This window comes from Gopherus flavomarginatus, unplaced genomic scaffold, assembly GCF_025201925.1.
Source record: "Gopherus flavomarginatus isolate rGopFla2 unplaced genomic scaffold, rGopFla2.mat.asm mat_scaffold_61_arrow_ctg1, whole genome shotgun sequence".
NCBI classification, from domain to species: Eukaryota; Metazoa; Chordata; order Testudines; family Testudinidae; genus Gopherus; species Gopherus flavomarginatus.
This window is the reverse complement of record NW_026115130.1, coordinates 970,962-994,022: the sequence shown is the minus strand read 5'-3', so window position 1 is coordinate 994,022 and position 23,061 is coordinate 970,962. Positions and strand designations below refer to the sequence as shown.

General features: G+C 50.1%; 1 protein-coding gene and 1 non-coding gene across 2 annotated transcripts in view; one reads left to right on the top strand and one right to left on the bottom strand.

The window, feature by feature from the left end:
* LOC127042580 (zinc finger protein 560-like) overlaps positions 1 to 23,061 on the top strand; it is a 408,147-nt gene that overhangs the window by 140,736 nt on the left and 244,350 nt on the right. The window lies entirely within an intron of this gene.
* TRNAS-GGA (transfer RNA serine (anticodon GGA)) lies at positions 7,333 to 7,405 on the bottom strand. Its single transcript has one exon. It is a non-coding gene; the product is annotated as a tRNA-Ser (tRNA).

Below are 23,061 nucleotides of genomic sequence, written 5' to 3'. Positions count from 1 at the left end.
AGACTAGATGCCTTTCTGGAATGTGTTTGCCCCAGAAGTAGCTCTTGTGTCATACAGGAGGCCTGTGATATGCAGGGGGTCAGATCAGATGCTCTAATGGTCTCTTTTGGCCATAAAGTCGACTAATTTCTGAAAAACTGAGTGTAGCATTCAGAGCAGCATCTGATGTTTTCCTGTGTAAGCGGCTTGCTGCCTAGAACGAACGCTCCTTGAGTGGGGTGATCCACAAGGAGTAGCTCAAACCTCCGAAGTGCCTGGCCAGGGGCAGGACATTGGCACAGCAAGGGAGGGGGGTGACAGTGACATCACAAAGGCCTTTTGCAGGATCTCAGACTATTGCTCCAAGGTGGTGGGAGGGTGGTGACCTCACAGAGAGATGCTGACATCAGCCAGGCAGGACAGGGGCGAGGGGCCAGGGAAACCTCAGAGACCCCTGTGGCTTTGCTTCAGCAAGTCTCCTTCTCCAGGTCTCTCTTTGAGGACTGAGAGATTATTCAGGTTCACGGACGTGAGCGCCAGGAGGAACCTCTTTCAAGTTTTCTCGTTCCCTTGTAGTGATTTTACTAGAAAACAGCCATCCCTGTTTAAATGGTAGGAGTCTCCTGGAGGTTTGAAACCTGTTCAGTCTGATCCATCTGGTGACAGGTGAATTCTAGGCATGGAAAACACGAGCTTAAGGAGGCAGAATTTTATTCCACACCTGGGATTTTGTCCCTTAGAATCACTGGGGACATTAGGGTTTGTCCTTTTTGTTTCACCTTTTCCTCCATCCCTCCCTCCCTCCCTCCTTTCTCTTCGTCTCTTGCTTTTCTCCTTTCTCCTGTTCCCCTTCCAACAGCAGGAGAGGGAGGGGTGTGTGTGTGTGTGTGTGTGTGTGTGTGTGTGTGTGTGTGTGTGTGTGTGTGTGTGTGTGTGTGTTGCGGGGCAGTACTCTGCAGCTCTCACTGTGGAAGGTCCACCCAAAAATGTGGGGCTGAACTAGTGCTCGGGTAGTGATCCCCACCAGTGACCTGGGCCATCCTTTGGGCTCTTTGGTGAGAACCATCAGCCTCCCATCCTCCGTCTCTACCCTGATTGGCTGAGCAGGGGCTTATTGACAGGGAGGAGACTCAGGTCCTTACTGTTCTCTTTTAAGACCAAGGAAATAAGTCAGAACCAGTTCTGTGTTTGATGAGTTTTGCTGCTTCTCTGCATTAATTGTCTCTGAGCAGTTCATGATTCTCTCTAACATTGCAGTTCTCCTCAAATACTTGCTGAATTACTCTCACTGTCATTGGTCTGGAGCTCATCTGAGAGCACTTTATTCAGGTCATTCAGTGTCTGAAATTCAAGATCCGATGCTTAGTTTGAAAATCAGGGCTGTGGGGGCCTATTCCCAACTCTGCCTCTGACTGGCTGTGTGACCTAACACAAGTCAGTTCTCCTTTCTCAGCCTTAGCTTCTCCCGCTTTCAAGTAGGAATAATAATGATCCGTTCCTACCTACCTCACGGTGCATGGAGGCAGGGCTGGCTCTAGGTCTTTTGCCGCCCCAAGCAAAACAAATTTTGGCTGCCCCCACCCCAGCCCTGGGCCCCCCACACACACTCCCCTGCTGCCCAAGCCCTGGGCTCCCCCCCCACCTGCACCCCCTGGCACTCCAATTCTAGGCCTCCTCCAATCCGCATCCCCCTGCCATTTCAGCCCTGGGCTCTCCCCTCCACACAACTGCTGCCCCAGCTCTGGGCTCTCCCCTCCCCGCCCACCAGTGCTCCCCCACCCACACACCCCCTGCTGTCCCAGCCCAGCCTGATTGGCTGTGTGACCTGAGACAAGTCAATTCTCTTTTTCAGCCTGAGTTTCTCCATCTTTCAAGAAGGGATAATAATGATCTACTCCTACCTACCTCACAGTGGGTGGGGGATGGGTATCCATTGGAGAGTGTCACTAGGAGTAGGGCATAATATGAAGTGCCCTATCACGTTTACTCAGAGCAGATTAACACATAGAATAGCTGAAACAGTCTATTTTATTTGTTTTTTTTTAATTTTGAAATTGGTAAAAGCTGCAACGACTTAGCTCAGACTGAAGCATCTTATCTAATGTTCGAGCTTTAAATGTCTCCTCTTTGCATGTGATGAGACAATTTAACACACTGTGACAAACAGGAGATGCTTTTCTTTTGCAACAAAATACTTTTGCAAAGAACTTTCATCCCACTTGTTATGATTTTGAGAAACAAACCGGTTTAGTCTGAATGGGATTTTCTGACAAAAACGGTTTCAATGAAATTTCCCCACCATCTCGATTCCTGGGCTCTATCCCTACCTCTAGGGGGGAGTGGGACGGTTTGTCCTTTAGAACAGGAGTCAGGAGTGTTGGCTTCTCTTTCTGGCTCTGCCACCACCTTTCTGTGTATGCCCTTGGGTAGGTCACTTCCCTTCTCTGTACCTCAGGCTCCTCCCCATCTTTCCAATGGGAACAGGGACAGTTCTCCAACTCTGGGCAGTCATGAGCCTCAGTGAGATAAGGGGCGTTAAAGCCATGTGTGAATGAGAAAGAGGAGTTTCACAGTGTTTAGCACCAAGGAATTCTAAAGTTTGCTAAAGTGTCTAGTCTGCGGAAACAAGAAATGGTCAGGGCCTAACTTTTTTAAAGCCAATTCAGGGATGTGAGTCCCTGTCTTTTAGGTATCTGGGTTTCTTTGCCAGCAGGAGAGATGAGGTTCCTCCATTTTTGTGGCCTAAACAAACCAGATGTTGTGCCCCAGTTCTCATCTGAGATCCCTGAAAAAGAACATTTTCCCATCCTTGAACAAGACAGACCCTAACATGCTAGTTACATTTTAGTAACACAAAAGCCTCCTCAAACCCAGTGTCACAATCACTGGAATGATTTTGCCTTGATATTTTACCGGTTGCAGACACAAAGCGAGTCAAATTACAGTTTCTCTTCAGAGTAGGTGCACACACAAGAATCCGGAGGCTTTTCATTCCTTAGGTTCTGCTGCCATTTCATTTCTGTCCTCTTCCAAGATTTATCATTGTGCAAACCAATGTTTGGCCTTGGGAGTGTCCCCTCTGGTCCTGCCTGCTGCCTATGGGCAATTTAAAAGGGCCCAGGGACTCCCGCCGCCACCACCACCAGCCCAAGGGGGCTAAGGCAGCTTTCTGCTTGTCCTCGCTCCGTGTGGCACACAACCCTTGGAAGCAGCTGGCATGTCACTACAACCCCTGGAGTGTGTGTGTGGGGGTCTCCCCGAGTGCCAACTCTGCCTTCTGTGGCAATGGGAGCTGTGGGGTGGAGTCTACTGGCAGCGGTGCACAGAGACACTCCCAGCCCTCCTGCTTAGAGGCTTCCAGAGAGAGGTGCAGGTTGCTTTCGGAAAAAGCCCGAGGTAAATGCTGCACCTCTCACCCTCTCCTGCACCCTACACACCCTGCTCCAACTCAAACCCCATATCCGCACCCAAACTCCCTCCAGGACGCTGCCCACCACACCCACTCCTGCACCTCAACCCTCTGACTGAGCCCAGACTCTGCACCCAAAGTCTTTCCTAGAGCCCAACCCCTCTCCCTCCCACACCCAAACTCCCTCCCAGAGCCTTACACAGGTGTGGGGTGGGGCAGGACTTTGTTCCATTCTGGGAACTACCAAAAATTATATAAACCTGCCACCCCTGTCCAGCCCAACCTTCTGCTGATGCACCTCAGCCCACACCCGTGCAGGGTTTGAAGCTTTCATTGCTTAAATTCCAGGACACTGAGGGATTTCAGCTCCCCTTTGCCCAGAGGGAACCTTCACCCCACTCCCAACCAGGTTCTTGTCCACGGGATCACTGTAGGGGGGCTGGGTCCCTCTGGGTCTTTTCTCTCTCTAGGACAGGCCAGGGCGCAATAACTGGAGCATCTGAGCAACCAGGACCTTCTGTGGGGCTGCCATTCCCCTTCCCCTTCTGTGGTCCCATCTGTCTCTGGCTCCAGCCTTTTTTCTATCCATCGTCAGCACCATCCCAAGCCAGATGCACCCGCCTCAAAATGGCAGTGTCCCCTGGTGGGGGTAAATCACTGACCTATCTCCTCTCTGAGCACTGACTGCCCCTCTGTTTCCTTGCCCCTCGGGCTGTGCAGATGGGACGTTTCCCTCCAGTGCTGGAGGATTTGCCTTTCTCATCTACCATTGTCCCACCCAGCACAGCGGGTGGGAATCTTAAACATACAAGGTGACTTAAGAGCAAACCCCTGCGCACCCCCCCGCAGACCTTCCATGCAATTGTCACTTGCCCCTCAGCTGAACAGGATATTGAAACTCGGGCAGGGAGATGCTGGGTCACATCCGAGATGGGCATGAGCAAAGCTGTAATGTGAAAAAATTAACCTGGAGATGCCGGAGACTGAACCAAGAGCCTCATACAGGCAAAGCATGTGCTTTACCACTGAGCTACATCCCCACCGTTTGAAAGTACCTGCTCTGACGGCTGAACCTGCTGTCTTGGAAGTTGGTGGCTCATGGGGGACACTTTGCAGCAGGGCCAGATTCTACACAGCAGAGGAGGCGAGAGAGAGTGCATGCCCTGGACCCAGGGTGCAGAGATACAAGACTCAGCCCGCACACTGCATTGGCTGGGTACAGGGCTGAAAGTAACTTACCGGACTTTCCGGTACAGCAGGAGTCCTGAGGGGGCGTGGCCTCATCCAGAAGAGGCGTGGCCTCTCAAGAGTTAAAGGTCCTGGGGAACCAGCTGTGACTGGGACACCCAGAGCCTTTAAATTAACCAAGGGCTCCCAGCTGCAGAGGTGGCTGGGAGCCCCCTGGGGCTCAGGGGCAAATTAAAGGGCCCAGGGCTCTGGCCGCCAGGGGGAACCCGAGCTTGGCGGGGCCGGGGCAAGGATTTAAAGGGCCCAGAGCTCCTGCCACTGAGGGGAGCCCCAAGACCTTTAAATCCTGGCCTCAGCCCGGCCACCAGAGCCCCTGTCGGGATTCAAAGGACTTTAGGCTGCCCGCAGCAACAGGGAGCTCTGAGCCCTTTAAATCTCAACCACAGCCGGGATTTAAAGGGCTCTGGGCTGTCTTCAGCAGGAGGGAGGGAGCCTGGCAACACCACATAATGTAGCAGGCGATAGCTAACCCAGGTGGGGCACATGACCCCACACATGCCCTCTGCAAGTGCTCTCTCTGAAATTAGGAAAAATCACAAGTTCAGGGCACAGCTGCACACCCAGAAGAAAGCCCAGCACAACACACCCAGGGTGAAGGGGTGCTAAAGCCTGGCATCAAACCAGAAGCCTTTAGATCTTCAATCCAATGCACTCCCAGCTGAGCTACTTTGGCAATGACCAGGCCCACCAGGAAGGCTTAATACACGAGCCACAGCACATGCTGGGAAGATTTAAATCTGGATGTCACAAAGCAGGAGACAAGCAGTGGACTTGGCCTGGAGGGGCAGGCTAGGGTTTCCTATATCCCATTCACTCAAGCCAGCACCTGCCCCCTCACAAGCTGTCACTGGCACCCCCAGGTCAGCAAGAAAGGAGCAGCGGTTCTCACTGGAACAACTCCTCTCGCAGGCTTGTCCCAAGCCTAAAACAGAAAACCATCTTGCCAGAAAGCAGCACACTCGTGTCATAGTATAATTCCCAAATCTGGACCTTAGAGTCCAGGATATGGGTACTAGCATAAAGTCCTCTAAGCGTAATTACCAGCTTAGATTCTGTAGCGCTGCCACCTATCAGGAATTTCTAGGGCCTGATACCCTCTGGTCCCCCCCAAAACCTTCCCAGGGAACCCCAAGACCCAGATTCCTTGAGTCTCACAACAAGGGAAATAAACATTCCCTCCATATCTTTACCTCCTCCCAGATCTTTCCTGCCTGAGTACACTAGGAGATACCATGATTCAATTCTTTGAAACACAACACAGAGAGATCAAGTTTCTCTCCCCCCTTCTCCCAGGAGGCAATACAGATTCAAGTTCCGTGAATCTAACACAAAGAGGAAATTTACCTTTCCCTCCCTGCTTCCCCTCACCCGGAGGCAATACAGATTCAAGCTCCGTGAATCTACACAAAGAGGAATTTATTCTTCCCTTCTCCCCACCAATTCCCTGGAATATACAGACTCAATTCCCTAGAGCCTCAACTGGGGAAAAAAATCAAACCGGTCTTAAAAAGAAAACTTTTAATAAAAAAGAAAGAAAAAAGTAAAAGGTTTATCTCTGCACTTTAGATGGTAAAAAGTTACAGGGTCTTTCAACTTGTAAACAATAGAAAGAAACTTTCTCCAGCAGAAGAAACACAATTTAAGCTATTCCAGCAAGTACACATATGCAAATAGAAAAAAAAAAACAAATTAAAAGGACTATGGCCGCCTTTTCTTACTTACAATTCTGAATAGATAAGAGACTGTAGCAGTGAGATTGGCAGAAACCTGGTTGCCACCTCTAGCCCCGTCCAGAACCCAGAGAGAACAAAACCAACCCAAAACCCACAAACAAAGGCTTCCCTCCACATGAGATTTGAAAGTATCTTGTCTTCTGATTGGTCCTCTGGTCAGGTGTTTTGGGTCCCTGTTTGTTAACCCTTTACAGGTAAAAGAGACATTAACCCTTAACTTGTTTTCCTTCCACCCAGAACCCCACTTCTTTTCCTGGGCTGCAAGTAGCCACCCCTGGAATGCCAAGAGGCAGAAACAAGATTCTACTCCCAGCAGCCAACTGCACTTCCATGGGTTCAACTGGCCTAATTCCTCCAGCTTCCCCAGGCTGACGCCAAGGTATTTTCTCCACTGATATCACCACCCTCTATCGTGCGGAGGTTGGGGTTATCCCAGGGACAGGCCAGTGGCAGAAGGAGAAGGCCTTGCTGGACAGCAAGGGGAGCTGGGAAAAGGAAGCCACTACGTTTCTGCCTGGTTTTGGGCTGAGGCCCTTTTGCAGGTTAGGCAAATGTGAGAACCACCACACTACAGAAACTCCATCACAGTGTGCTGTCCTGCCCTGCCCTCAAATTCCCTGCACTTTGGTGGTGCTCACCCTGGCACACACTGAGGGGAGAACCTGGAGAAAATGGCGGCAGCTCTTCGATGGGTCAGCTGGCAGAGCAGAGGACTGGAGCCGGCACTCAGGAAGTCGTCCTTACATTCCCCTAGTGACTCCAGCTTGAGGGGGAGCTTCTTTTCCTTCCCCTTGCTGAGAAAGAGCAAGAGAAGAAAGGAAGTTCAGGAGGGCCAGCTGGCTGCAGAAGCCAATGCTGCCTTTTCCCGCAGCAAAGCCTGAAAGAAAGAACTTGCATTAGGTAAAGGGACTGCTGTGTTGCCAGGAAACAGCCCACAGCTGCACAGAGAGGGATCAAAGAGGCTGCTGAAGCCTGGGATTAAACCAAGGACCTTTCAATTTCCAGTCTAACGCTCTCTCAACTGAGCCACTTCAGCACTTGTAGGGGCCCACTTTGGGCTGCTGCTTCTCACCTTGAAGCTTATTCTCAACAAACCAGCTCTCCAGTCACCACTGGCCAATGCAGGATGGACAGCGCTTGCTATTTTAGCACTCAGAAACGTCATCAGCTAGTCTCTGGATCTCTCGAATGCTGCGCTTCAGTTCATGGGGGAAGGCGAGAGACACGACCTTTGAACAAAAGGCCTGGGGTTAACATCCTAACGCTGTCTCCTACTGTAACACTATTTAATACTGGCCAACCCTGTGCTGGTGACAGTTCCATTTCTAGGTGTTTGTACATTTCAGTTACTGTGAAAATTAAAAAGTTTCCATATGCTTAGAGGAAATGAATTTGTTTTATTTTCTTATATATGGCATGAATAAATACAGATTTGCACATCCTAGCATGAAAATGTATTGTCTTATATGATAGAGAAAATCATGCGTCCAGATTGTGCATTGAAATCATGACATGAGCTACAAATGCAAAAAAAATAAGGTATTCAATGGTTTAACATATGGAGCAGGGGTAGGGAGCACCGAAGACACTTCTTGCCTTGAGTGGGGAGTAGCTCAGACCTCCAAAGGGCCTGGCCAGGAGCAGGACATTGGCACAGCAAGGGAGGGTGTGGCAGTGACATCATAAAGGCCTTTTGCAGGACCTCAGACTATTGGTTCAAGGTGGTGGGGAGGTGGTGACCTCACAGAGAGATGCTGACATCAGCCAGGCAGGACGGGGCAAGGGGCCAGGGAATCCTCAGAGACCCCTGTGGCTTTGCTTCGCTTCAGCAAGTCTCCTTCTCCAGGTCTGTCTTTGAGGACTGAGAGAGTATTCAGGTTCATGGACGTGAGCACCAGGAGGAACCTCTTTCGAGTTTTCTCCTTCCCTTTTAGTGATTTTACTAGAAAACAGCCGTCCCTGTTTAGAATGTAAGAGCCTCCTCGAAGGAAGGGGTGTTATGGGGGCGTCACAGTTCAGATGCCAATGCCCCGCCGCCCCCACTGTAAGGAAGCTCCTGCCACCTGCTCTGTGTTTGCAGGGTGGGAGTGAGCAGCATCCGCGGGAGAGATTTGCTCCTGGCTGCCGGAGCAGAGCAGCAGACTCAGCTGTCAGAACTTCCTGGAGCTATGAAAAGGGAGGGCCCCATGGCTCTGTAGCAGAATGCAGGGCAGATGAGTTCATGGAGGGCATTGTGGGATACTGCTGGAGGCCAGTTACAGTTATATAATGAACGGCAGCATCTACACTGGCACTCTGTCACTTTAAGTTTGCTGCAAAAAGCTCTAGGCCTTTCGTCGAGGTGGTTTTATTTTGTCACCAAAACAGGGCAGTTTTGTGGCCAGATGTGGCATTGCAGTGTGTGCACCAGCCAAAAGCTGGTGACCGAGGGAGCGTTGTGTGTTTTTCACGCACCTCAGCAATGTAATGATGCTAAAATAACTTTGTAGTGCAGACCTGGCCAAAGATTCACACACACACACACACAACTTGCAAGGAAAACCTCATCTGCTCCTCTGCTTTGCAGAATCCAAACACAAGCAAAGCTTTTCAGGGCTTGGTGGAGATGTCAGTGAGTCAGGTGTGGTCAGACAGTGTGTTTAGCTACATGCAGGCAGCATGGCTCAGCTGGCTAAAACACTTGCCTTGTAAGCAAAGGATCTGAGTTCAATTCCCAGTGGCGCCTGGAGGAGTAGCTTTTGGGGCACCTGGTATTGGCTACTGTCAGAAGACAAGATTCAGAGCTAGATAGGCCCTTGGTCTAGCCCAGTGTGGTTTTTCTTATGGTTTAAATTATGCTCACAGCCACTGATAATAGAGTTACTGAAAGTTTGGGAGTTAGGAGCTGATAGGTTAGTGGTCCAGTCCCCTTGCAGATGACCTCCACCCTCTGGGACAGGGGCAGATCTGAGGTCTCACACCAAATGCTCATTGTGGCTACCAGAATCTGTGGGCAGCTCGTTTAGTTTGCATCGAGGGTTGAGTCCTGCTTTGTGCCCAGTGTCTGAGAATGAAAATCCTAAACCGCCCTTTGAAATAACGAATGCAGCAGGACGTGTTATTGTCCCTGCCCCAAAGCAGACAGACCAATGGAGAAATGCCATTGAGTCCACGGTAATTCTCCACTGCCATTTTATCTTTTTTGCTTGCTAAACTCCCTCCCATCCTTGGGGGGTCCCAGACCCCAGTATTGAGCCTGAGCCGACACGTCTACACTGCAAATTTACCACCCCACGGCCCAAGCCCCAGGAGCCTGATCTGGCATGGGGCAGCCCTGGGTGTTTCATTGCAGTGTGGGCATAGCCTAGCATTACGTTTACACTGCCATTAACACACCCAAGTCACTATTCTCAAACCCTGGGTCAGCTGATTCAGGCTTGTGGGGCTTGTGCTGCAGGGTTATAAAATTACAGTGTAGACACTTGGGCTTGAGCCCAGCCTCCGAGACCCCACGAGGGGAGAGGGTCTCTGAGCCTGGGCTCCAGTCTGAGCCCAAATGTCTACATTGCAGTTTTTAGCCTCACAACCTGAGCCCTGGGAGCCCAAGTCAGATCATCCAGGCCAGCTGGGCCACAGGGATTTTATCTCAGTATAGCTGCACTCTCAGGGTACGTCTACATTGCAATGCAAGCCCAGGGTTAGCAGAAGTCATGTCAGCAGCCCCAACACATAAACCTAAACCACGAGGAAAAGACCCACCCACAAATAAGCTGGGCAGTGTCCTTCTCCCTAAGGTTCGTAAGTCCAGCAACCAAAAGTCATTTAACATGAGCCATCCCTCTCTGCACCCCACTCACAGCTGTTGTCCTTAGTCAGGCAAGCCCAGAGGTGCCTCTGTAGAGTTCATCTGCCATCCTGGGTGGAAAACAGGGAAAATAAGAAGGCACCGTACTCACTATGTTGTCTAGGGACTCACTCACCCTTCCACAGCCACCCTGTCCTAAAGTTGGTCTAACACATAAATTTTAGTATGAGAACTCAGACTCCAGCCCACTTGGCTTTGGAACCCATGTCCCCTGCCTAGCAAGTGCTATTGAATTGAGGGTGAGTCCCTCCATAGGGTCTGCCAAGCACAGTTCTGCTGCCCTCGATTCACACACAAGGACAACAACCCTTTAGTTCTCCTATCCCAATAACAAGGAGACTGGGAATCCAACACCAGCCAAAAGTGATCATTTTGGCAAGCAACCCAACATATTTCCAACATACTGTAAAATCCACATGCAGACTCATACCCGAAACCTTGCAAGAAAATCTTCCTGAGGGGGTCTGAAGCACCTGCTGCTGGAGGGAAGGAGGGAGCTATGGGCTGGGACTGAGGAGCAGCGTGAGGAGGAGGGGCCTCTGGGTTGGGATTGAGGGGCACTGGGAATAGGAGGGGGCTGTGGATTGGGACAGAGGAGAAGGGTGAAGAGGAGCAGGCTCTGGTTGGGAGTGAGGAGCAGTGAGCATAGGAGGGACTGAGGGTTGGGTCTGAGGAACATTGGAATAGCGGGGACATGGGTTTAGGCTGAAGAGCATCCTCATTTGGGGATCCAGCAGGACGGGGAAGGCAGCAGGCGATTCTAATTCCTTAGGGATATTCTGTGTGTGTGTGTGTGTGTGTGTGCAGGGGAGGAACATGCTATATGCCCAGAGGCCTTTGTTCCTCCAGGCTGTGAGGACAGGGAGATGTGTCAGGAAGTTGCCCCTTCAATCCCCACCCCCACAAAGGCCCTTCTTAGGAAAGGCAAAATCCTGAAGAGAAAAAACAAGATAATAGAGTTCAGAAAGACAGATTTTTAAAGATATAGTGAGTAGCTCATCACCTAACTAGGGGCTTGAACTCTATACCCTCCAATTAACGGTCTGCTGTGCTACCAACTGAACTAGCCAGGCTCACAGAGTAAAAGTGTAAGTTGGTGCAGAGGAGAAACTAGTCAAGAAAACAAGAGTAGGAAACAATAGGGGAAACCTGCTGCTCTCTCTGGCCTGGTCAACACTACGAGTTAATATCCAATTTGGCAGCATTAAATCGCATTAACCCTGCACCCGTCCACACAACGAAGCCCTTTATATCGGTATAACGGGCTCTTAATACCGGTATCTGTACTCCTCCCTGATGATGAGTAGTACTGAAATCGGTATAGCTATGTCGGATTAGGGTTAATGTGGCTGCAATTTGATGGTATTGGTCTCCGGGCACTATCCCACAGTGCACCATTGTGACCACTCTGGACAGCAATCTGAACTTGGATGCACTAGCCAGGTAGACAGAAAAAGCCCCGAGAACTTTTTGAATTTTGAATTTCATTTCCTGTTTGCCCAGCGTGGAGTGCTGATCGGCACAGGTGACCATACAGTCCCAGAATCAAAAAAGAGCTCCAGCATGGACCATACGGGAGATACTGAAGCTGATCTCTGTATGGGGAGATGAATCTGTTCTATCAGAACTCCGTTCCAAAAGACGAAATGCCAAAACATTTGAAAAAAATCTCCAAGGCTATGATGGACAGAGGCCACAACAGGGACTCAACAAAGTGCTGAAACTTAAGGAGCTGAGACAAGCGTACCAGAAAGTCAAAGAATGAAATGGATGCTCACGGAGGGAGGGGCGACTGATGACTGTAGCTATCCCACAGTTCCCACACTCTCCGAAAACCATTTGAATTCTTGGTTGAGCTCCCAAAGCCTGAAGGGTCAAAAACATTGTCGTGGGTGGTTCAGGGTATATGTCGTTGCCTCCTCCACTCGTGAAAGGAAAGAGAAAAAAATCCTTTCTTGCCTTTTTCCAATGTCACTGTATGTCTACTGGATGCTGCTGGCAGACATGTGCTACAGCGCTACACAGCAGCATCCCTTCCCTTCCCTTCCCTTGCAGACGGCAGACAGTACAGTAGGACTGGTATCTGTCATTGTCATCCCGTGAGTGCTCCTGGCTGGCCACAGTGAGGTCGGCCAGAAGCACCTGGGCAAAAATGGGAATGACTCCCAGCTCATTCTCTTCTTTAAGCTTTGTCTAATGGACATTCAGTCCTGCCTGGACTATCCTAGCAGCTGGAGGCTGCGCTTCCCTCCCCCTTTGATCCCTGCTTGCAGAAGCAATAAAGTCAGTGTTGTTTCAAATTCCTGCATTCTTTATTACTTCATCACACAAATGGGAGGATAACTGCCACGGTAGCCCAGGAGGGGTAGGGGGAGGAAAGCAATGGTGAGGCTAGAATGACATGCAGCTCATCATTTCTGTGGGATCTCTGGGGCTGTGACCCGGAGTGGCCATTTGCCTCTCTGGGCTTGGCTGATAGTCTAGACAGAACTGACTCTCCATTAGACAAAACTAAAGAAGGGAATGACCTGGGGAGTCATTCCCATTTTTGTCCATGCACCCCCAGCTGACCTCATTGAGGCCGGCCAGGACCACAATGACAGCAGCAGACGGTACAGTATAACTGGTAACTGTCATTGCCAACTTGCAAAGCAGCAGATGGTACAGTAGGGCTGGTAACCATCTTTGCTAACTTGCAAAAAGCAAAGGGATGCTACTGTGTAGCGTTGCAGTACTGTGACTGTCAGTACCATCCAGTAGATATACGCTGACAGTGAAAAAAGGCTGAACGGGCTCCATGGTTGCCGTACAATGACGTCTGCCCAGGCAATCCAGGGAAAAGGTCGTGAAATGATTGCCTGCCGTTGCTTTCATGGAGGGAGGACTGAGTGACCACATTTACCCAGAATCACCCATGACACTGTTTTTGCCCCATCAGGCATTGAGATCTCAACCCAGAATTCCAATGGGCAGGGGAGACTGTGGGAACTATGGGATAGTTACCCACAATGCAACGCTCTGGAAATTGATGCTAGCCTTGGTACATGGATGCACACTGCCGAATTAATGTGCTTAGTGTGGGTGCGTGACCTTGACTTTATACAATCTGTTTTCAAAAACGGTTTCTGTAAAATCGGAATAATCCTGTAGCGTAGACATACCCTGTGATTAACAACTTTGGTGGCTAATTGAAAGGCTGAGGTTCAAACCCAAGTGAAGATGGAGGTGTTCTTTTTTCAGTGATGAGAATCCAGTATATTTTATCAGGTAGAAAATCTCTTCAATGCTGGTCTAGCCTAATTTGACAAGCATAAGTGGCAGGTAGGAGAGGCTTTTTTTTCCAGATGTTGGTGGTATGGTGGTGAGCATAGCTACCTGCTAAGCAGTGGATTGGGGTTCAATTCCAAGCCCATGCAATGATGTGATCTTTTCTCCCCTGGGAATGGTTTAATTTCAGTCACATTGTATCAGTTTAGCAATTGAATGAGAGAATCAGTGTCCCAAATCCCAGCAGTCATTAAACACCAGCAGAGAAAAAAGGGCAGGACTATACAATGAGCAGTTGGAGTCATCCTGGTATTAAATGTTTGGTTTATTTTTAAAATTTTTCCTTTACTTCCCTCTCCCTGTTAGACTCAGAGCCTTTAAGGTCAGAAGGGACCAGTGTGATTATCTAGTCCGACCTGCTGCACTTTGCAGGCCAAAAGATCCCACCCACCCACTCCTGTAAGAGACCCAGGAGGGGAGGCAGCTCTGTGCTCTGCCCCTACCCCAGGCAGCACATGGAGGCCCTCTGCTCCCCTCCCCATGGGTGTGCAGAGATGTGCCAGCAGCACTAAGGTGGCTCCCTGCCCACTTTGCCTCCGTCCCTCCGTGCCGCTCCCAGAAGTGGCCGGCATGTCCCAGCATCCCCTGGGGCAGGGGGAGTGTCTCCATGTGCTGCGTCTGCCCCATGTACCAACTCCACAGCTCCCATTGGCCAGGAACTGCAGCCAATGGGAGCTCTGGGGGCAGTGCCTGAAAGCAGAAGCGCACGGAGACCCCCTGGCCCCACCCACCTAGGAGCTGCTGCTGCAAGGTTGTGTGTACTGGTCACTTTGGGAGATGCAGTGCCCGGGGTCAGCGCTATCTCTCTTGCACCCCAACCTCCTCCCCCAGCAGAGATCCCGCACCCCACACCCAAATTTCCTCCCAGAGCTTTGCTTGTCTTCCTTTCACCCAGAACCCCCCTTCTTCTCCTGGGCTGCAAGTAGCCACCCTGGGAAGCCAAGAGGCAGGCACAGGATTCTGCCTCCCAGCAGCCAACCACACCTCCCAAGGCTTTGCAGAACGAATGGTGGTGCTCTACTAACCCACTTAGCTGCACTGAGCCACTTAGCTTCTGCCCTGCCTTCCTCAGCTCAGCTTTCCTCTTTTGCCCCATTCCTGCCTCACTTTCTCCTTTGGCAAATCACGCAGAGGAGGCCAGCAGGAAGAGCCGGTCGCTATAGGCCAACCTCCCAGGGCAGAGAAGACCAAGCTACAAGGCTTCAAATGGTGACTGGCCCAGATCCTCTAGCTTTCCCCTGCTGATGCCAAGGCTTTTTCTCAGCTCATTTCCCCATCTTCTGTCCTGCAGGGGTTGGGGTTATCACAGGTGTTACCCAAAATTAGGCCAGCTAGTAAGCATAGGGAGGACTAATGACCCACCAGAGTTTGGCAGAAAGCAGCACATTTATTATACTGACAGATAAGCTCCAAAGAAGATGGGTGGGGTGTCACACTTGCATATTCAGGCTCCCAGGACTGGCATGGCACTGGAGATGTCAGGATTCAGCAAGGTAAGTGTCCACACGCCGCGATGGATGATGGGATGAAGGTAAGTCTTCCTGAGGCACAATGAAATACAACACAGAGAACCACTGGCCAGGTGGTCCAGGCGAAGGGCATTCACTGGACATACAAGCTTGTGAGTGCACAGCTGAGCGCATGGCCCCTTCCCCTTTTAAGGACCTGCACCTCATGGCCTGTGACTAGAGATGACTTGGCTGCATCTGGTGGGTCAGACTCCACCTTGGGCAGTGTCCATGCTCTGGGTGTGTGAGTGCTGCCTAATTAGAGTCCCAGACACCTTGTCTACCTGGGAGCTCTTCTGCTCTTCAACCAGCCCCTTCATCCCACAAGCATTCCAGGAGTGGTGGGACGGGGAAAGCCACTTCTCAAGTATTCAGAGAGGGAGAAGAGACAAAAGTGAGAGGGAGGGGAAACATAGCAGACCTTTTGAGCATAGAAATCACTGCTGCTCCCACAACAGCAAGGACAGGCCAGCAGAAGCTTAAGCCAGCATGTTCCTGTCTGGTTTCAAACCAAGGACCTTTTGTGTGTTAGGCAAATGTGCAAACCACTACACTACAGAAACTCCACCAGAGAGCTTTGCCCCTTCCTTAATAAGAACCTAAGAATGGCCATACTGGGTCAGACTAAAGGTCTATCCAACCCTGCAACCTATCTGACAACAGTGGCCAATGCCAGGTGCCCCAGACAGACTGACCTAATATGTAATGATCAAGTGATCTCTATCCTGCCATCATCTCCATCCTCGATAAAACAAAGGCTCGAATACCATTCCTTACCAGCATGGCTAATAGCCATTATAGATTCATAGACTCTAGGACGGAAGGGACTCGAGAGCTCATTGAGTCCAGTCCCCTGCCCTCATGTAGGTGGAAAATCTGTCTACAGACCATCCCTGATAGACTTTATCTAACGTGCTCTTAAATATCTCCAAGAGATGGAGAGTCCAAACCTACTAGGCAATTTATTTCAGTATTCACGACCTGACAGTTAGGAACTGCTTCCTAATGTCCAACCTAAACCTCCCTTGCTGCAGTTTAAGCCCATTGCTTCTTGTTCTATCCTTAGAGGCTAAGGTGAACAAGTTTTCTCCCTCCTCCTGATGACACCCTTTTAGATACCTGAAACTGCTATCGTGTCCCCTCTCAGCCTTCTCTTTTCCAAACTAAATAACCCAATTCTTTCAGCCTTCCTTCATAGGTCATGTTCTCAAGACCTTAATCATTCTTGTTGCTCTTCTCTGGACCCTCTCCAATTTCTCCACATCTTTCTTGAAATGTGGTGCCCAGAACTGGACACAATACTCCAGTTGAGGCCTAACCAGCGCAGAGGAGAGCAGAAGAATGACTTCTCGTGTTTGTTTACAACACACCTGTTAATGCATCCCAGAATCACGTTTGCTTTTTTTGCAACAGTATCACACTGTTGACTCATATTTAGCTTGTGGTCTACTATGACCCCTAGATCTCTTTCTGCCATACTCCTTCCTAGACAGTCTCTTCCCATTCTGTATGTGTGAAACTGATTGTTCCTTCCTAAGTGGAGCACTTTGCATTTGTCTTTATTGAACTTCATCCGGTTCACCTCAGGCCATTTCTCCAATTTGTCCAGATCATTTTGAATTTTGACCCTGTCCTCCAAAGCAGTTGCAATCCCTCCCAGTTTGGTATTGTCCGCAAACTTAATAAGCATACTTTCTATGCCAACATCTAAGTCGTTGATGAAGATATTGAACAGAGCTGGTCGCAAAACAGATCCCTGCGGAACCCCACTTGTTATACCTTTCCAGCAGGACTGGGAGCCATTAATAACTACTCTCTGAGTACGGTTATCCAGCCAGTTATGCACCCACCTTATAGTAGCCCATCTAAATTGTATTTGCCTAGTTTATTGATAAGGATATCATGTGAGACCGTATCAAATGCCTTACTAAAGTCTAGGTATACCATATCCACCGCTCCTCCTTTATCCACAAGACTCGTTATCCTATCAAAGAAAGCGATCAGATCGGTTTGACACGATTTGTTCTTTACAAATCCATGCTGGCTATTCCCTATCACCTTACCACATTCCAAGTGTTTGCAGATGATTTCTTTAATTACTTGCTCCATTATCTTCTCTGGCACAGAAGTTAAACTAAACTGGTCTGTAGTTTCCTGGGTTGTTTTTATTTCTCTTTTTATAGATGGGCAATATATTTGCCCTTTTCCAGTCTTCTGGAATCTCTCCCGTCTCCCATGACTTTTCAAAGATAATAGCTAGAGGCTCAGATACCTCCTCTATCAACTCCTTGAGTATTCTAGGATGCATTTCATCAGGCCCTGGTGACTTGCAGGCATCTAACTTTTCTAAGTGATTTTTAAGTTGCTCTTTTTTAATTTTATCTTCTAAAACTACCCCTTCCCATAAGCATTCACTTTGTTAGACATTCCTTCAGACTTCTCAGTGAAGACCAAAACAAAGAAGTCATTAAGCATCTCTGCCATTTACAAGTTTCCTGTTACTGTTTCTCCCTCCTCACTGAGCAGTGGGCCTACCCTGTCCTTGGTCTTCCTCTTGCTTCTAATGTATTGATAAAAAGTCTTCTTGTTTCCCTTTATTCCCATAGCTAGTTTGAGCTCATTTTGTGCCTTTGCCTTTCTAATCTTGCCCTTGCATTCCTGTGTTATTTGCCTATATTCATCCTTTGTAATCTGACCTAGATTCAATTTTTTATATGACTCCTTTTATTTTGTAGATCATGCAAGATCTCGTGGTTAAGCCAAGGTGGTCTTTTGCCACATTTTCTATCTTTCCTACCCATCGGCATAGCTTGCTTTTGGGCCCTTAAGATTAATGTCTATTAATCTTTTAACTAACACTCTCTCTCTTTTATTTTCTAATAAATTTTAGCTTAGTTAATAAGAATTGGCTATAGCATGTATTTGGGTGAGATCTAAGTTGGCTGGTGAGTCTTGCCCACATGCTCAGGGTTTAGCTGATCGCCATATTTGGGGTCGGGAAGGAATTTTCCTCTGGGACAGATTGGCAGAGCCCTGGAGGTTTTTCGCCTTCCCCTGCAGCGTGGGGCATGGTCACTTGCTGGTGAATTCTCTGCAGCTTGAGGTCTTCAAACCACAATTTGAAGACTTCAATAACTCAGACATAGGTTAGGGTTTGTTATAGAAGTGAATGGTTAAGGTTCTGTGGCCTGCTTTGTGCAGGGGGTCGGACTAGATGATCACATTGGTCCCTTCTGAACCTAGAATCTATGAATCTATTAATCTAAGTTATAATTGAACCTGGGTATGTGGCTGATCCTTTGGGATCGGAAGAATCTTTTCTTTTATATGATGAAGTAAGATTTTGAAATCATCATCATATCTGACAGATGTGTCTGGACGGAGGCCTGAGGCAGGGTACTTTAAGGGAACTGCGTGGTTTAAACTTCTAAGTAACCAGTGAGGTACTACAGAAGCTGTTTTGTGCTGGCTTGGTAAATCTAAGTATTGAAATAACCACTAGCGTTTGGATTTGTCTGCCCTGTTTTGTTTGCAGTTCACCCTGATTGAGTGACCTCAGCTGGCTCCCACGGGCAGCACTGTCAAACCTACATCCAGGCTGTAGGGTCTGGGGGATCTTAGGGGCCTGGGGTGCACAGAGGCATCCTAGGAGTCTATAGGGGATTTGTGGGGGCCCAAGATACCTATGTCCAGGCTGTAGGGTTACCAGGCGGTCTTAGGAGTTCGGGTGGGCACAGATACGTATGTCCAGGCTGTATCGGTCACAGGGGGGGTTAGAGGTTTGTGAGGGGCACAGATATATACGTCCAGATTGTAGATGTCCAGAGGGGTGGTAGGGGGTTGTGGGAGTGCAAATACCTATGTCCAAGCTGTAGGGTTCCTGGGGGGTTAGGGGGTTTCTGAGGGGCACATATATCTACTTGCACACTGGGGTGTCCCGGGGGCTTATGGAGTCTATATGGGGTACAGATACCAATGTCCTGGCTGTATAGGTCCCTGGGGGGCTTAGGGGGGTTGTGGGAGGCACAGATACCTAAGTTCAGGCTGGAGGGGTCTCCAGAGGGCTTAAGTGTTTGGTGGGGGGCACAGATACCTACGTCCAGGCTGCAGGGGTCCGAAGGGGCTTTGGGTCTTTCACAGCGTGTGGGAGAATCCCGTCCTGCACCCCTCTTCCTGGGACTCACAGTGACTCTCAGCCAGCCAGTAAAACAGAAGGTTTATTGAACAACAGGAGCGAAGGGTACAGCAGAGCTTGGAGGCACAAGCAGGACCCCGTAATCAAGTCCTTCTGGAGTTCAGGAAACTTAGTTCCCAGTTTGGGATTCCCAAATTCCAACCACCCAGACCAAAATCGAAACTGAACTAACCAGCTCCTCCAGCCGGTCCCTTCCTGTGTCCAGCTTCCGGGCAAAGGTGCTGACCCCCTCCCCTGCCTAGCTCAGGTTACAGGCTGAGCACGTGTCTGTCCTAAAGTCACCCGCTTCTCTCCCATCCCACAACAGACAGTCCCTACTCCATCACAGTAATGCCCAGGGCATTTCCCGCATGGAGCACAGTGACACCGTGTGGCCACCAGGGTAATGCACAGAGCATTTCTCTCATAGAGGAAAAGTAACACCGTGTGGCCACGCAGGGTAATGCACAGAGCATCACACCTATGTAGAGGCTGTAGAGATCCTTGGGGGGCTTAAGGGTCGTGGGGGGCATAGATAGCTACATTCTTTCTGGAGGCATTCCGGTGGGGATTAGGAGCTTCATGGGGGACACAAATATCTACGTTTGGGCTGGAGAGGTCCCTGGATGGCTTAGGGGGTTGTGTGAGCACAGGTACATAAATCCAGGCTGTAGTGGTCCTGGGGGTTTAGGAGTTGATGAGGGGCACAGAAACCTATGTATCGTCTGGAGGGGTCCCTGGGGGACTTAAGGGGTTGTGGTTATGCAGATACCTACATCCGGTTGGAGGGGGCCCTGGGGAGCTTAGGGGGTTTGTGTGGCATACACACACCTACAACAGGCTGGTGGGGGCTCTATGGGTCTAGGGGCTTGTGGGGGGCAGAGATACCTATGTCCAGGCTGCAGAAGTCCTGGGGAGGGCTTAGGAGGTTACTGGAGGTCACAAATATCTACATCCAGACTGGAGGGGTTCTGGCAGTATTAGGGAGTTGTGGGGGGGCACAGATACCTATTTCGGGCTGTAGGGGTCCCGGGTTGCTTTGGGGCATTTTGGGGTACAGATACCTATGTGCATGCTGTAGGTGTCGCTGGGAGGATCAGTGGGTTCTGAGGGTGCACAGATACTACGACCAGGCTATAGGGATCCTGAGAGGGGGTCTTATGGGGTTGTGGGGGCACAGATACCTTCATCCAGGTAAGAGGGATCCTGGGGGCCTTAGGGGGTTGGTGTTGGGCACAGATACCTGCATCTAGGCTAGAGGGTTCCGGAGGGCTTAGCGGGGTTGTGGGGAGCTCAGATAGCTATGTCGAGGCTGGAGAGGTCCCATCATGGCCTAGGGGGTTTGTGAGGGGCACAGATACCTGCATCTAGGCTGGAGGGGTTTTGGCGGTCTTAGGAGGGTTGTGGGGGCACAGATACCTATGTCCATGCAGGAAGGGTCCCGTTGTGGATTCGGGATTCGTTGGGTCAGAATACCTATGTTAGGCTAGAGGGGTCCTGGGGGGGATTAGGTGTTTTGGGGGGAACAGATACCTACGTCCCAATTGTAGGTTGCCCTGGGTAGCTTAGGAGGTTTGTGGGGGTCACAGATACAAACATCCATGCTGTAGGGGTCCAAGGGTCTTTGTGGGGCTCTGGGGGTCACAGATACCTACCTACAGGCTGGAGGGGTCCTGTAGGTCTTAGGGGGTGTGGGGCATACAGATGCCTACATCTGGACTTGTGGGTTCCCTGGGGAGCTTAGAGGTTTGGGGGAGCACAGATACCTTTATCCAGCTAGATGGGTCCCGGTTGGGTTAGGGCGTTGTGGGGGGGGCACAGATACCTATGTAAGCAGAAGCAGGATGAACTCTACTGACATCTGGTGGTGAATTATAGCAAGTGTGGAAACGGATTTCAGGGACTGATCATGTTTGCATAGGCACACCCACTCCGCCTGACACAGCCAAGGCAGCCTGGGATGGTTGCTTTGGCAGCTGTGGTATCCCCAGTTTATTGGGGGGTTGTTGGGGTGTGAGATGTGAGTGTTGTCACCCTGATTGTGTGGATGAGGAACTGTGAAACTGCTTTGAGATAGAGATTTCACCATCAATTGAGTGGCACTCGCTAGACAAGGGAGTGGGCTCCTTGGGTGAGCCAGCAACAACAATTGCCCTCTTTTCTTTTTTATAGTTGAATAGCAGAGCTGATTTTTGAGTCCCCTAAAAGTTGAAATTGTAGATTCCTGAGTAGAATTTGTTAAACAAACTGTGCTAGCTAGTGGGGGAGTCTGAAACTATATGGAAGAGCAGAACAGCTGATGGAGAGAAGTAGTTTGCTGGATGGTTGGAGTGGCCCATAGGCTGAGCTGAGCTAAGCAGTTTTTTTAGGATAGCTGGAACAGATCACAGGTCGGCTGGTGGAGCAGAGCAGCTGGTGGACTGAGCTGAGCAGTTTGTGGGGAAGGGGGAAGCAGAATCCCACAGAGAGCAGGGCAGTCGGCAGTGGACCATGTAAGATGCCCTTTCTACCTAGGCTGGCAGGGGGAAAAACCCTTCAGATACAAACTTGAACTCTGGGGTTGCGGGACTGTGGGTGATTTTGGGGTTGCTGGACTCTTGAAACATTTGAGGTATTGGACTTTGGGAGTCTTGGGGTGATTTGGGGATTGCAGACTCAAGAGCCAGGAAAAAGGAGATGGCCTAGTTGAGGTGTTTTCCCAATTTAATCCTATGTTTTTTATCTTAAGTTATTAAACATTTTCTGCTACACCAGACTCTGTGCTTGTGAGAGGGAAAGTATTGCCCTTTGAGGCACCTAGGGGTGCGTATGTAAATTTCCCCTTGTCACTGGTTGTGGGCTCGAGCTTGTTTTCATTACGTTGTAGGGAAGGGACCCATATGATTTGAATCCAGTCCTTGCTGCTCTCAGTTCAGCCTGGCAGAAGGGTTCCACCTACGTCCAGGCTGGAGGGGTTCCTGGGGGGCTTAGGGGGCTCTGGGGGGCACAGATACATAGGTCCATGCTGTGGGGGTTCCTGGGGGCTTAGGGGTTTGGTGGGGGGCACAGATACCTACATCCAGGCTTCAGGGGTCCCAAAGGGGATTAGAGGGTGTAACGGAGTGTGGTGAAATCCGGCCTGCGCCCCTCTTCCTGGGACACACAGTGACTCAGCCAGCCAGTTAAAACAGAAGGGTTTTTTGGCCAGCAGGAGAGAAGGATTCAGCAGAGCTTTTGGGCACAACCAGGATTCCTCAATCGAGTCCTTCTGGGGGTTCAGGAAGCTTAGTTCCCAGTTTGGGATTCCCTAAATTCCGACAACCAGCTCCAAACCAAAACTGAACTAACTCCCTGCATCCAGCCCCTTCCTGTGTCCAGCTTCCCGGGCAAAGGTGCTGACCACTTCCCCCTGCCTAGCTGGAGTTACAGGCTTAGGTCCTGTCCCTCACTTAAAGTCACCCCTGCTCTCCCATCCCCCACAAAGACAGTCCCTACTCCATCACAGTAACGCCCAGAGCATTTCCCGCATGGAGCAACAGTGACACCATGTGGCCACACAGGGTAATGCACAGAGCATGACACCTCTTAGAGGCTGTACAGATCCTTGGGGGGTTAGGGGTCATGGGAGGTACAGATAGCTAGGTCCAGGCTGGAGGCATTGCGGGGGGGCTTAAGGGGGTCATTGGGTCACAGATACCTACATCTAGGTGGCCAAGACCCTGGGGGAGTTAAGGGGTGTGGGGGCATAGGTACTTGCATTCAGGCGGTAGAGGTCCTGGTGGGGATTAGGGGCTTCGTGGGGGACACCAATACCTACGTCCGGTCTGGAGGGGTCCCTGAATGGCTTAGGGGGTTGTGGT